General features: G+C 45.8%; 1 protein-coding gene across 1 annotated transcript in view; it reads left to right on the top strand.

Annotated features, from left to right (window-relative positions):
- The first annotated feature begins 1886 nt into the window (after positions 1-1886).
- Pramef12 (PRAME family member 12) overlaps positions 1887-9560 on the top strand; it is a 17236-nt gene continuing 9562 nt past the window's right edge. Inside the window, exon 1 of the mRNA XM_021201117.1 lies at positions 1887-1994. The gene's annotated coding sequence lies outside the window, so the exon portion shown is untranslated. The remainder of the gene's footprint in view (positions 1995-9560) is intronic.

Genomic DNA, 9560 nt, shown 5'->3' with positions numbered 1-9560 from the left:
CCCCCTCCTCTCTCTCTTACTCTTGCCTCTTTCACTCTTACTCCCCCTCTCTCCCCATTCCCTTCCTTCCTCTCTCCACGTGGTCATGGCTGGCCTCTACTTCTCCACTTTCTCCTTCTCTCTGTCTTTCTCTGCCTCTACTACCCTCTTAACTCCCCTCCCCATGCCCTGAGTAAACTCTATTCTATATTTTACCATCGTGTGGCTGGTCCCTCAGGGGGGAAGGATGCCTTGGCATGGGCCCACCGAGGCACCCCCTTCCACCACACCTCACCACCCCCCCGCAGAACATGTCTTATACCTCTTTGTTTTTATGTAAACACATCAATTCCTGCATGGATTCTGAGGCAAAACATTGGTATCTGCATGGCTGCACATTGGTTGTTCCTCTCAGTTTTGTCACCCGAGAAAGGAGTTATCTCAGAGGTCCCTAAAACATAGAGTGGGAGATTGAGCCTACCAGCCTGCTGGGCTTTGATTTCCCCTAGATTGGACCTTCAGGATCCCTAGGAAGGCAAAGCCTAACAGTGTGTGCTATAGGAACCCAGATCCTCAAGTTTCCCCTTCTTGTGGGAAATATCTGTCTGTTTCAGGAAGCCTCCCGCCTGGGAGAGGGTTTTATCTAGTCAAACATCAGTCAAGTCACCTCACCAGTGGACCCTCAGAACCTCCCCAATGCTTCCCCCCTGGGCCATTCAAGGGCAAAACAGGCTCCCTCCACAGCAATTTAGCTCAGAGGTTGAGCACCAGGTGTAGGAGGTTCCTGTGCTCGCCTATGAGCATCAGGGAAACCAGGAATGTTAAACAGCTAGGGCTGTCTCTTCAAAGTGAAAGAAGTATAACCTGTTTTCTGCCCAGAAGGCTAGAGTCCAAGGGGTGGTTAGCAATAACCTGATGATCTTTGCACTAGACCATACCAGGTCATCCTCCCCCAGACCCTTACTATGATGTCACATATAGTCAATATCCCATACTCATCTTTATGGATGATGTCAAAGGTACTTTAGAAAGAATTTCAATGCAGTGATGCTTTATTTATTTATTTATTTATTTATTTATTTATTTATTTATTTGTTTTTCGAGACAGGGTTTCTCTGTATAGCCCTGGCGGTCCTGGAACTCACTTTGTAGACCAGGTTGGCCTCGAACTCACAAATCCGCTTGGTGCTGCTTCCCAAGTGCTGGGATTACAGGCGTGCGCCACCACGCCCGGCGCAGTTGTGCTTTATTATTGTGCACGCAGGATTGTGCTAATTATCACCAATAAGCTTCCCCCACCAAGAGCAACTGTGCTGTACTTAGATATACCTAAAATAAATAAACTACCAGGTGTCAAAGTTTGAATCAGGCTACAGAGTCTCGTTAAACTGGACTTTCTTCTGGCCTCTCAAGGATCTTTGATCCACACTCTGCAGGCACAGGTGTTTGCAGAGACCCCCCTCACACGTGAATTCAATTCTGGGTGAATCACTGTCAAGATGGCACACACCTGTGATTCCAGCATTTCATTTTTTGATGAAAGCAGAATTAGAGGTGAATTAGAGGCCAAGTCTGGGCTGTAAGAGACCCTATCTCAAAACAAAATAAAAAGTAAAAAGTAAAACTTGTGTGGCTCCTGCAATAACCCAGGAACACCGCGCCAGGACTTGAAGCTTGTCTGCTTCTGTTCCTTTCAACTGAGTAAGAGGCCTTAGTTTTCTTCAGAGGATAGTTAGAATTGGACACTTTAAAATCTTGGCGTCTTTGAATTGACCCTTAAGTCCGGAAAGCCTTCGGGTTAGGAACAGTAGCAAACAGCCATGCACAGAGCAGACGCATTTTTTACGGAATGAAGGAAGGCAGGGGGAAAGGGGAGGGGCTAGAAGGAGGCGGGGAGAGGAGGAGGAGTCTTAGTCTCCCCTGGTCAGGGGAATTCAGTTCTTCGGAGGATATTCTTACGCCCACTTCAGTAGAAGCTCTCCGGCCTCCGGAGTTCAGCAGAGACTTCATTGCAGGTATTTATGACCATCTACAGGCAGTCATGACTCTCCAGAGTAATACAGGTGTCATAGTAAACGGACTTTATGTCTAGCAGTTCAGGAACGGGTCGGAGTAGCTTAAGGATCGATGTGCATCCTGAAAACCGGGTCACGGAACCTCAAGCACTCTTCACAGAAGGCATTTACACAAACCTAAAGGATTCGTGTAAGCCAGGCACTTGGCCAACTCTTTTGGTTGGTTGCTTTTTGAGACAGGGTGTCCCTACGTATCTCTGGTTGCCCAGAGATCGGCCTGCCTCTGCTGAGATGAATGGCATATATAACATTGCTCAGCATTTCCGGGCTTCTGGGTTTTTGTTGTTTATTTATCTACTTACTTATTGAGACAAGTTCTCACTATGTAGCCCTGGCTGTCCTGGAACTCATTGTTGACCAGGCTGGGAGTGACCTCAGAGATCCATATGCCGTTCTCACGAAGTGTCAGGATTAAAGCTGTGTCACTTTCCTAACATCCATCTTCTTTCTGTCCTTCCTTTCTTCCTGCCTTGTGTTACATACAGAATCACTCTACTGTGTAGTTCTGGTTGTCCTGGAACTTCATATATAGACCAGGCTGAGTTCAAACTAACTCATAGAAATCCTCCATGCCTCCTGACTGCTGGAGTTCAGTTGTTTCCACAACCAGCTGGCATGGCTTCCTGTTGCAATCCATGCAGTCTGCATGAGGCTGGCATACCATAAAGTTTGTTTTACATTTATCTTTCTTTTAACTATTTTTATTTTATGTATTGGAGGTTTAACCTACATACGCCTATCCACCCTGTGAGTGCCTGGTGTTTGCAGAGGACAGAAGGGGGCAGCAGAGCCTCTGGAACTGGTTCTAGCCAGTTTTTGTTTTGAGGCAGTTCTATGCAACCAGACTTGGCTCAAACTCAGTCTTTCTGAGACTGTGGAGTGCTAGAATTACCCTTGTAGCAACATGTAGCAACTTTGGTATAAATAGAAGGAGTGTGCTCTAAAATAAGGAGAAAGGAGCCGGGGTGGGGGTGGGGGGGTGGCTCGGTGCAACACCTGCCTACATACAGGAGCTCTGGGTCTTATACATCATCTCCCCCTGCCCCCATCATCATCATTTTTAAGATAAGGTCTCCTGGGTTCTAGGCTGGCCTCAATTTCACCGTGTAGCCAAGGGATGACCTGACTCTATCTCCCAATTGCTAAAATTACACACATGGACCAAGATGCCTGTTTTTAGGACAGCCAGGCCTACACAGAGAATCCCTGTCTCAAAACCAAAAAAAAAAAAAAAAAAAAAAACCACAAAAAATTTACCATTATCATTATCATTATGTTGTTGTTATTTTTTTAAAGGGTTTTTTAAAAAACCAGGCATAGTGGTCTGCACTTTTAATTCCAGCACTCAGGAGACAGAAGCATGTGAATTCTGTAAGTTTAGGACCAGCCTGATCTGCAGAGAGAGCTCCAGGCCAAGGCACCATAAGGAGGCCCTAACCTAAAAAAAAAAAAAAAAGATACAAGTGAGCTGGGCGTGGTGGCGCACGCCTTTAATCCCAGCACTTGGGAGGCAGAAGCAGGTGGATTTCTGAGTTTGAGGCCGGCCTGGTCTACAGAGTGAGTTCCAGGACTACACAGAGAAAGCCTGTCTTGAAAAAAACAAAAAGATACAAATGATGTGTGTTATGATTATAAAAAGAGAAAGCGCTATTAAGATATGGTCTGGTGGGATGTGGAGGGAAGGGGAGTTAAGAGAGTAGCAGAGGCAGAGAAAGAGGAGCAAAGGAGAGAGTAGAGATGTAGAGGCTATGGCCACATGGGGGGTGGGGGGAAGGGAATGGAAACAAGAGGCAAGAGAGAGGAGGGGCCAAGCAGCCCCTTTTATTCTGGGCCAAGCCTACCTGGCTGTTGCCTGGTAACTGCGGGGAGGAGGAGCATGCCTGGCTGCTTCAGGGAACTGTGGGGGTGGAGTTTAGACAGAATACCAACATTACCCCATTTTGGTTTAATTTAAAAAGGAAAAATTAGAAAGAGGTGATGGAGAAGTAGGAATAAGGTCGTTGTTATATCTGGCTGCTGCATCACGTTGGGGCGACGGTGTCTCTGGGAAACCTGGAAGGATCGGGAAAACATCCAGTCCTAGAGTTGGCTGTCCTTGCTGTCGAAGGCCTGTGGAGCCATCTGAGGATAGGTCAGAAGGAAGAGGTCTAGTATGAGCGTGTGTCTGTGAGAGGAGATATTGGAGCCTCTGGAAGTGCTTTTCTGGAGCTGTCCTGGATGTAGCAAGCACCTGGATTTGAGATGTTGGAACACATTACTATAGGTAGAGAATAAGATTAAGTATGTTTGGGAGAAAGAAAATTTTTTTCTTAAGATGTACACTTGAAACCCATAGGAATCCCACCCTTTGGAATAGGTAGCAAGTGGGAACTTTGGGCATCGGGATGGAGTCTATTTGGTCCATGAGAGGGAGCTGAGTGGATTTCCTGTAGCTTATAAATTTATAAAAGAGATAACATGAACAGTCTTTAAGATGAGCCTTTTGTGGAGCAGAAGGAACAAGATTAAAAAGTTGGATTGTATAGTGGAATGTTTAATTATTTAGGCAAATTTATAGACACTCAGATAAGATTAGAGCAGTGGCATAGCAAGAAGAGGAAATATGAAGAATTTAATTAATGGAAACAACCGGGCGTGGTGGCGCATGCCTTTAATCCCAGCACTCGGGAGGCAGAGGCGGGCGGATTTCTGAGGCCAGCCTGGTCTCAGAAACAAAACAAAACAAAACAAAACAAAAACCCAAACCAAAACAAACAAACAAAAAAATGAATGGAAACAGAGTTTAGGTAAGGAGATAACAAATTATGTCTGTGAAAGCTTTCTTCTAGCTGTCAGTGTAGCCAGAAGTCTGAGAAATAAACAAAAATCTAGCAGTTATATACCAGTTGTATTATTTAAAAAAATGACAGAGTCCAATAGCCAACAGTTCTCCGTGGTCTCTATGGTCTCAATGACAACTTGGGCGGTCAGTCTGGCTTTCAAGCACAGAAGACACAGGGCTTTTTCTATGTGAAATGAATATGTGTGACATGAGAAATGGCTTACCTTTATTTTAGCTAAGTCATTTGACTCAGAGTATCCAGTTTTGTCCACTGCATATTTTATTTCAGTGATTGTCATATAACAATCCAGGTGGCATCCTGTAGCTACGTCCACATCTTCTGAGACCTAGTGGGAGAAACTTTAGAGGCTTTTGAGAATTCTGTCTGTCATAATCTTAATAGTTAAAAAACTCCTGACAAGCCGGGTGTGGTGGCGCACGCCTTTAATCCCAGCACTTGGGAGGCAGAGGCAGGCGGATTTCTGAGTTCGAGGCCAGCCTGGTCTACAGAGTGAGTTCCAGGACAGCCAGGACTACACACAGAGAAACCCTGTCTCGAAAAAAACCAAAAAAAAACAAAAAAACAACCTAACAAGATTGAGCACTATATAGATTGGTTATAACTGAATAGAATTCAGTGACAGTAGTAAAAAATCATATTGAGACAGGGTAGAAATGAAAATGTTAGGTAACTTTAGCAAAGAAGCATATGGCTAGAACCAGTATAAGAGAATTGGCAGCCGTAGCATAAAATTGTGGTGACAGAAAACGAGTTTGTACAGGCAGATTTAAACCTGTGACATAAACTGAGCAGGCAGGCAGCATGGATAGGTAAGAGCTTGGGCCCCTTTGACCGCATAGAACACATGGTGGCAGGGCCTGGGCCGGGACTTCCTGGTAGCAGCTGAAGAGTCCTAGGTAGGCGGGGAAAAGTAAGGGTCCGAAGTATCTTGGCAACGGGCTCAGCTCGTGGAGCACCACACCCAAGTCTCGGGCAGAGAAAGAGGCAGGAAGGCAGCTTTTCAGAGCCAGACCCACCCCTCCCGCAGCGAGAGTAGAGCCTTGGAGCAGAGGGGGAGGGCAGCAAGCAGGGTCCGTGGCAGGGGTGGAGCCAAACTTGCTCTACAGGCAGAGCAGCTGGAGCTGCAGGCTGCAGATGAGAGAGGGGGGAAGGGGAAAGTCTAAGCGATAGCCGACTGACCCAGGGGCGAGACACGTGGGCAGCTTCCAGACCCTGTCTGGAGTTCTCAGCCGCGAGAAAAGATCTGTGCTGCTCAGAGCTGGTGCTACTGAGTCAGAGCAGCTTTCCAGACCTGGCCTAGAATTCTCAGCCTCGAGAAAGAGAAGAGGGAAAAGCTCACCCAAGGGAAAGCACCGAGGTAGCTCTGAGCTCAAGAAATCTTTGGGACCATGCAAATGGTCACTCTGGCCAGTGGGAAAGGGGGCTTACCAGATCTGGGCTAGCGAGCGTGGTTATAGCTGAGATGGAACGCAAACCTGCAGAGTCTCTGGATCCGAGTCACAGTGCACCGATGTTGTGATCATAAAAAGAGAGAGAGCTGTAAGAATATGTTCTGGGGGCTGGCGAGATGGCTGACCAGGTAAGAGCACTGACTGCTCTTCCGAAGGTCCTGAGTTCAAATCCTAGCAACCACATGATGACTCACAACCACCGGTAATGAGAGCTGATGCCCTCTTATGGCGTCAGCTACAGCGTACTTATGTATAATAATAAATCTTTAAAAAAAAAAAAAAAGTAGCTGGGCATGGTGGCGCACGCCTTTAATCCCAGCACTCGGGAGGCAGAGGCGGGTGGATTTCTGAGTTCGAGGCTAGCCTGGTCTACAAAGTGAGTTCCAGGACAGCCAGGGCTATACAGAGAAACCCTGTCTGGGAGGGTGGGGTGCTAGAATAGTTTATTCAGGGCATGGGGAGGGGAGTTAAGAGGGTAGCAGAGGCAGAGAGAAGGAGAGAGTAGAAAAATAGGGTCCAGCCATGGCCACGTGGAAGGGGGGGGGGGAAGGAATTGGAGTAAGTGGGCAAGAGACAAGAGTGTAATAGGGTAAGAGAGAGAGGAGAGGCCAAGCAGCCCCTTTTATACTGGGCCAAGCCTACCTGGCTGTTGCCGGAAACTGTGGGGGTGGAGTTTAGACAGAATTCCAACAACGGGAAGGAGAGAGGCAGATACTATGGGTCTCAGAAATGTGGCTGAGCACCCGATCAAATGAAATTATGGATTGCTTGTTTCCTCTACACACCCACTGTTGGCTGATGATGAATGAGATGGGAAGCTAATTTGCCTGACTCACATCATCTTACTGGGAGCATTTACCCTCTGCTTTTGCAGCGTGCTGGCTTTCTGCATAAAACATAACTGGAGGACTCAGTTCCTGGCTTTGCTCATTGAAGAGTGGAGTCACTAGCCAGAGCACTCTGGTGACATATTCTGGTAGAACTCTCTGGTAAGTGACAGTTAATCAGGTGTCCTGCTTCCCGCCAGGAAACTCCTGGCTCGGGTGATATAGTACTTGCCTAGCATATACAAGCCCTAGGCTTGATCCTCAGCACCACATAAAACCAGCATGGTTTGCACATGCCTGTCATTTTAGCAACTGGGAGGTAGAGGCAGGGGGATCAGAAGTTCAGGATCACCCTTGGCTACATGGTTGAGTTCAATGCCAGCCTGGAACCCAAGAGAAGTTATAATAATAGTATTAGTAATAATGATGATGATAATTAATAATAATAATAATTTTAGGAGTGTTTTAAGGAACCAGGTGTAGCAGTCCACGCCTTTAATCTCAGCACTCAGGAGACAGGCACATGACTTCAAATGATGGCCATGGCTTCAACTTTATCTTTCCTGCCTCCCATCTCTCTCTAACACTTTCCGGTTTTGCGGTTCTGCTCCAGGTTTACAGGTTTTTCTGCCTGTGGTTTAAAAGAACTTTGGGAGGCTGGGAGTGGTGGTGAATACTTTTAAATCCCAGCACCCAGGAGACAGAGTCAGGAGACAGACAGGACAACAGGACAGACAGGACAACAAACTGAGATGTTAAACAAAAAAGAGTCTTTCTAAGAAATGTAGTTTTTTAAAAACCTTATGTCTAGTTAAGAATACATTCTGAGTGGTATTATTGTTTTTAGTTAGGATGTAAAACAGTGATTAAAAAAAACTTAATTCGACCTTGAAATTCCTAAATATATTCAAATAGCAAATCTCTGTTAGTTTCAGAATTAGGATTCCTATGTGCTATGTTGTATGGCTTCTCTTTCAAAGATTTTATTTATACGCATGCATGCTTGCTGCCTGCAGAAAGTAGAAGAGGGTGTCAGGACCCCTGGAGCTGGAGTAGCAGTGGCTGTGAGCCACTATGTGGGTGCTGTGAACTGAACCCAGAGCCTCAGCCGGCGGGGCTCTTACCTGCTGAGCTCTTTCTCTTGCTCCTGGTCTCCTGGGATAATATAGCTGCCCGTAGTCTCCCTGCTTCTTCAGGGAAACGGATGCCTTTGGCAGTATCTCTGCAGCTGTAGACGTAATTTATAAAGATGTCGTGACTCTCTGTATTTTTCTCCACCTTCTTGATTATACAAGATCTTCCACTGACCAAGGGCACAGGAAGTTGTTTTCTTGGCCAATTCTGTAAGGCAGTGTCATATTCCTGTAGAAAGGAAATATGTAAAAAGAGCCTTACACTTTTTTTATTGTGTGTGTGTGTATGTGTGTGTTATGGTTAAAATTAATTGTGGCTTTCTACCTCACCATAGAACACTTAGTTCCCAAATAAAAGACCTTTATACTCATAATAAGCCTTAATCTTACTAGAACTGGGCAGATATCCACCCTCTATGCTACTTTGTCTACCTCTTTATCAATAACCATGAGATAGCACTAGCCACATTCTACCTGGGCCACCCCTACTCCGACTTGGCCCTCATGGTCATGCTTTCAGGCTCCACCTGGCTTCTTCCTTCCTCTCTCTCTCCTCTCCTCCTCATGGTCTCTTTCTCAGACCTCAGGCTCTAGAATCAAAGCCATGCCTAGCTCTCTTCTGCCCAGCAACAGGCTGTCAGCATCTTTATTTAACCAATAATTTTAAATCAAGGCTCAAGGTTACATAGCATCACTGTGCACGTGAGGATTTCCTCATCCCAGAGTCAACCAGACCTTGGGGGCTAGTATTTAGCATTACAGTACATAGCAACAGATCAAACCTAGCCATGTGTGTGCTCATATGGTACACGTGAGGTCAGAAGATAACTATGTGGAGTAATTTCATCCCTCCCAGCTCCTTCAGGCAGCAGGGAGTAGCCTCCCGTTGGGTCGTAGCAGCCTGGGATTACAGACACAGATGCCACATCTGACTTTTTGTGGGCTCTGGGGATCTAACTCAGATCTTCAGTTTTGCCCTTTGGCTGATTTTTGCCCACTGAGTCTTTTTTTCTTTTTCTTTTTGGTATAAGTGGGAGTAAAAATCCCTTTAGGATTACAGCAAACAATAACTATAGCTTTACACTATACAGAGAGGGGAATCTTGTTTGTTACTTTATATTATGCATGCAATTAGATTCAATTGTCTTTTTTTTTTTTAGATTTATTTATTATATGTAAGTACACTGTAGCTGTCTTCAGACACTCCAGAAGAGGGTGCCAGATCTTGTTACAGATGGTTGTGAGCCACCAT

Source organism: Mus pahari, chromosome 6 (assembly GCF_900095145.1).
Source record: "Mus pahari chromosome 6, PAHARI_EIJ_v1.1, whole genome shotgun sequence".
NCBI lineage: Eukaryota > Metazoa > Chordata > Mammalia > Rodentia > Muridae > Mus > Mus pahari.
Note: the sequence above shows the minus strand (reverse complement) of the source record. Positions and strands in the feature narration are given on the sequence as shown.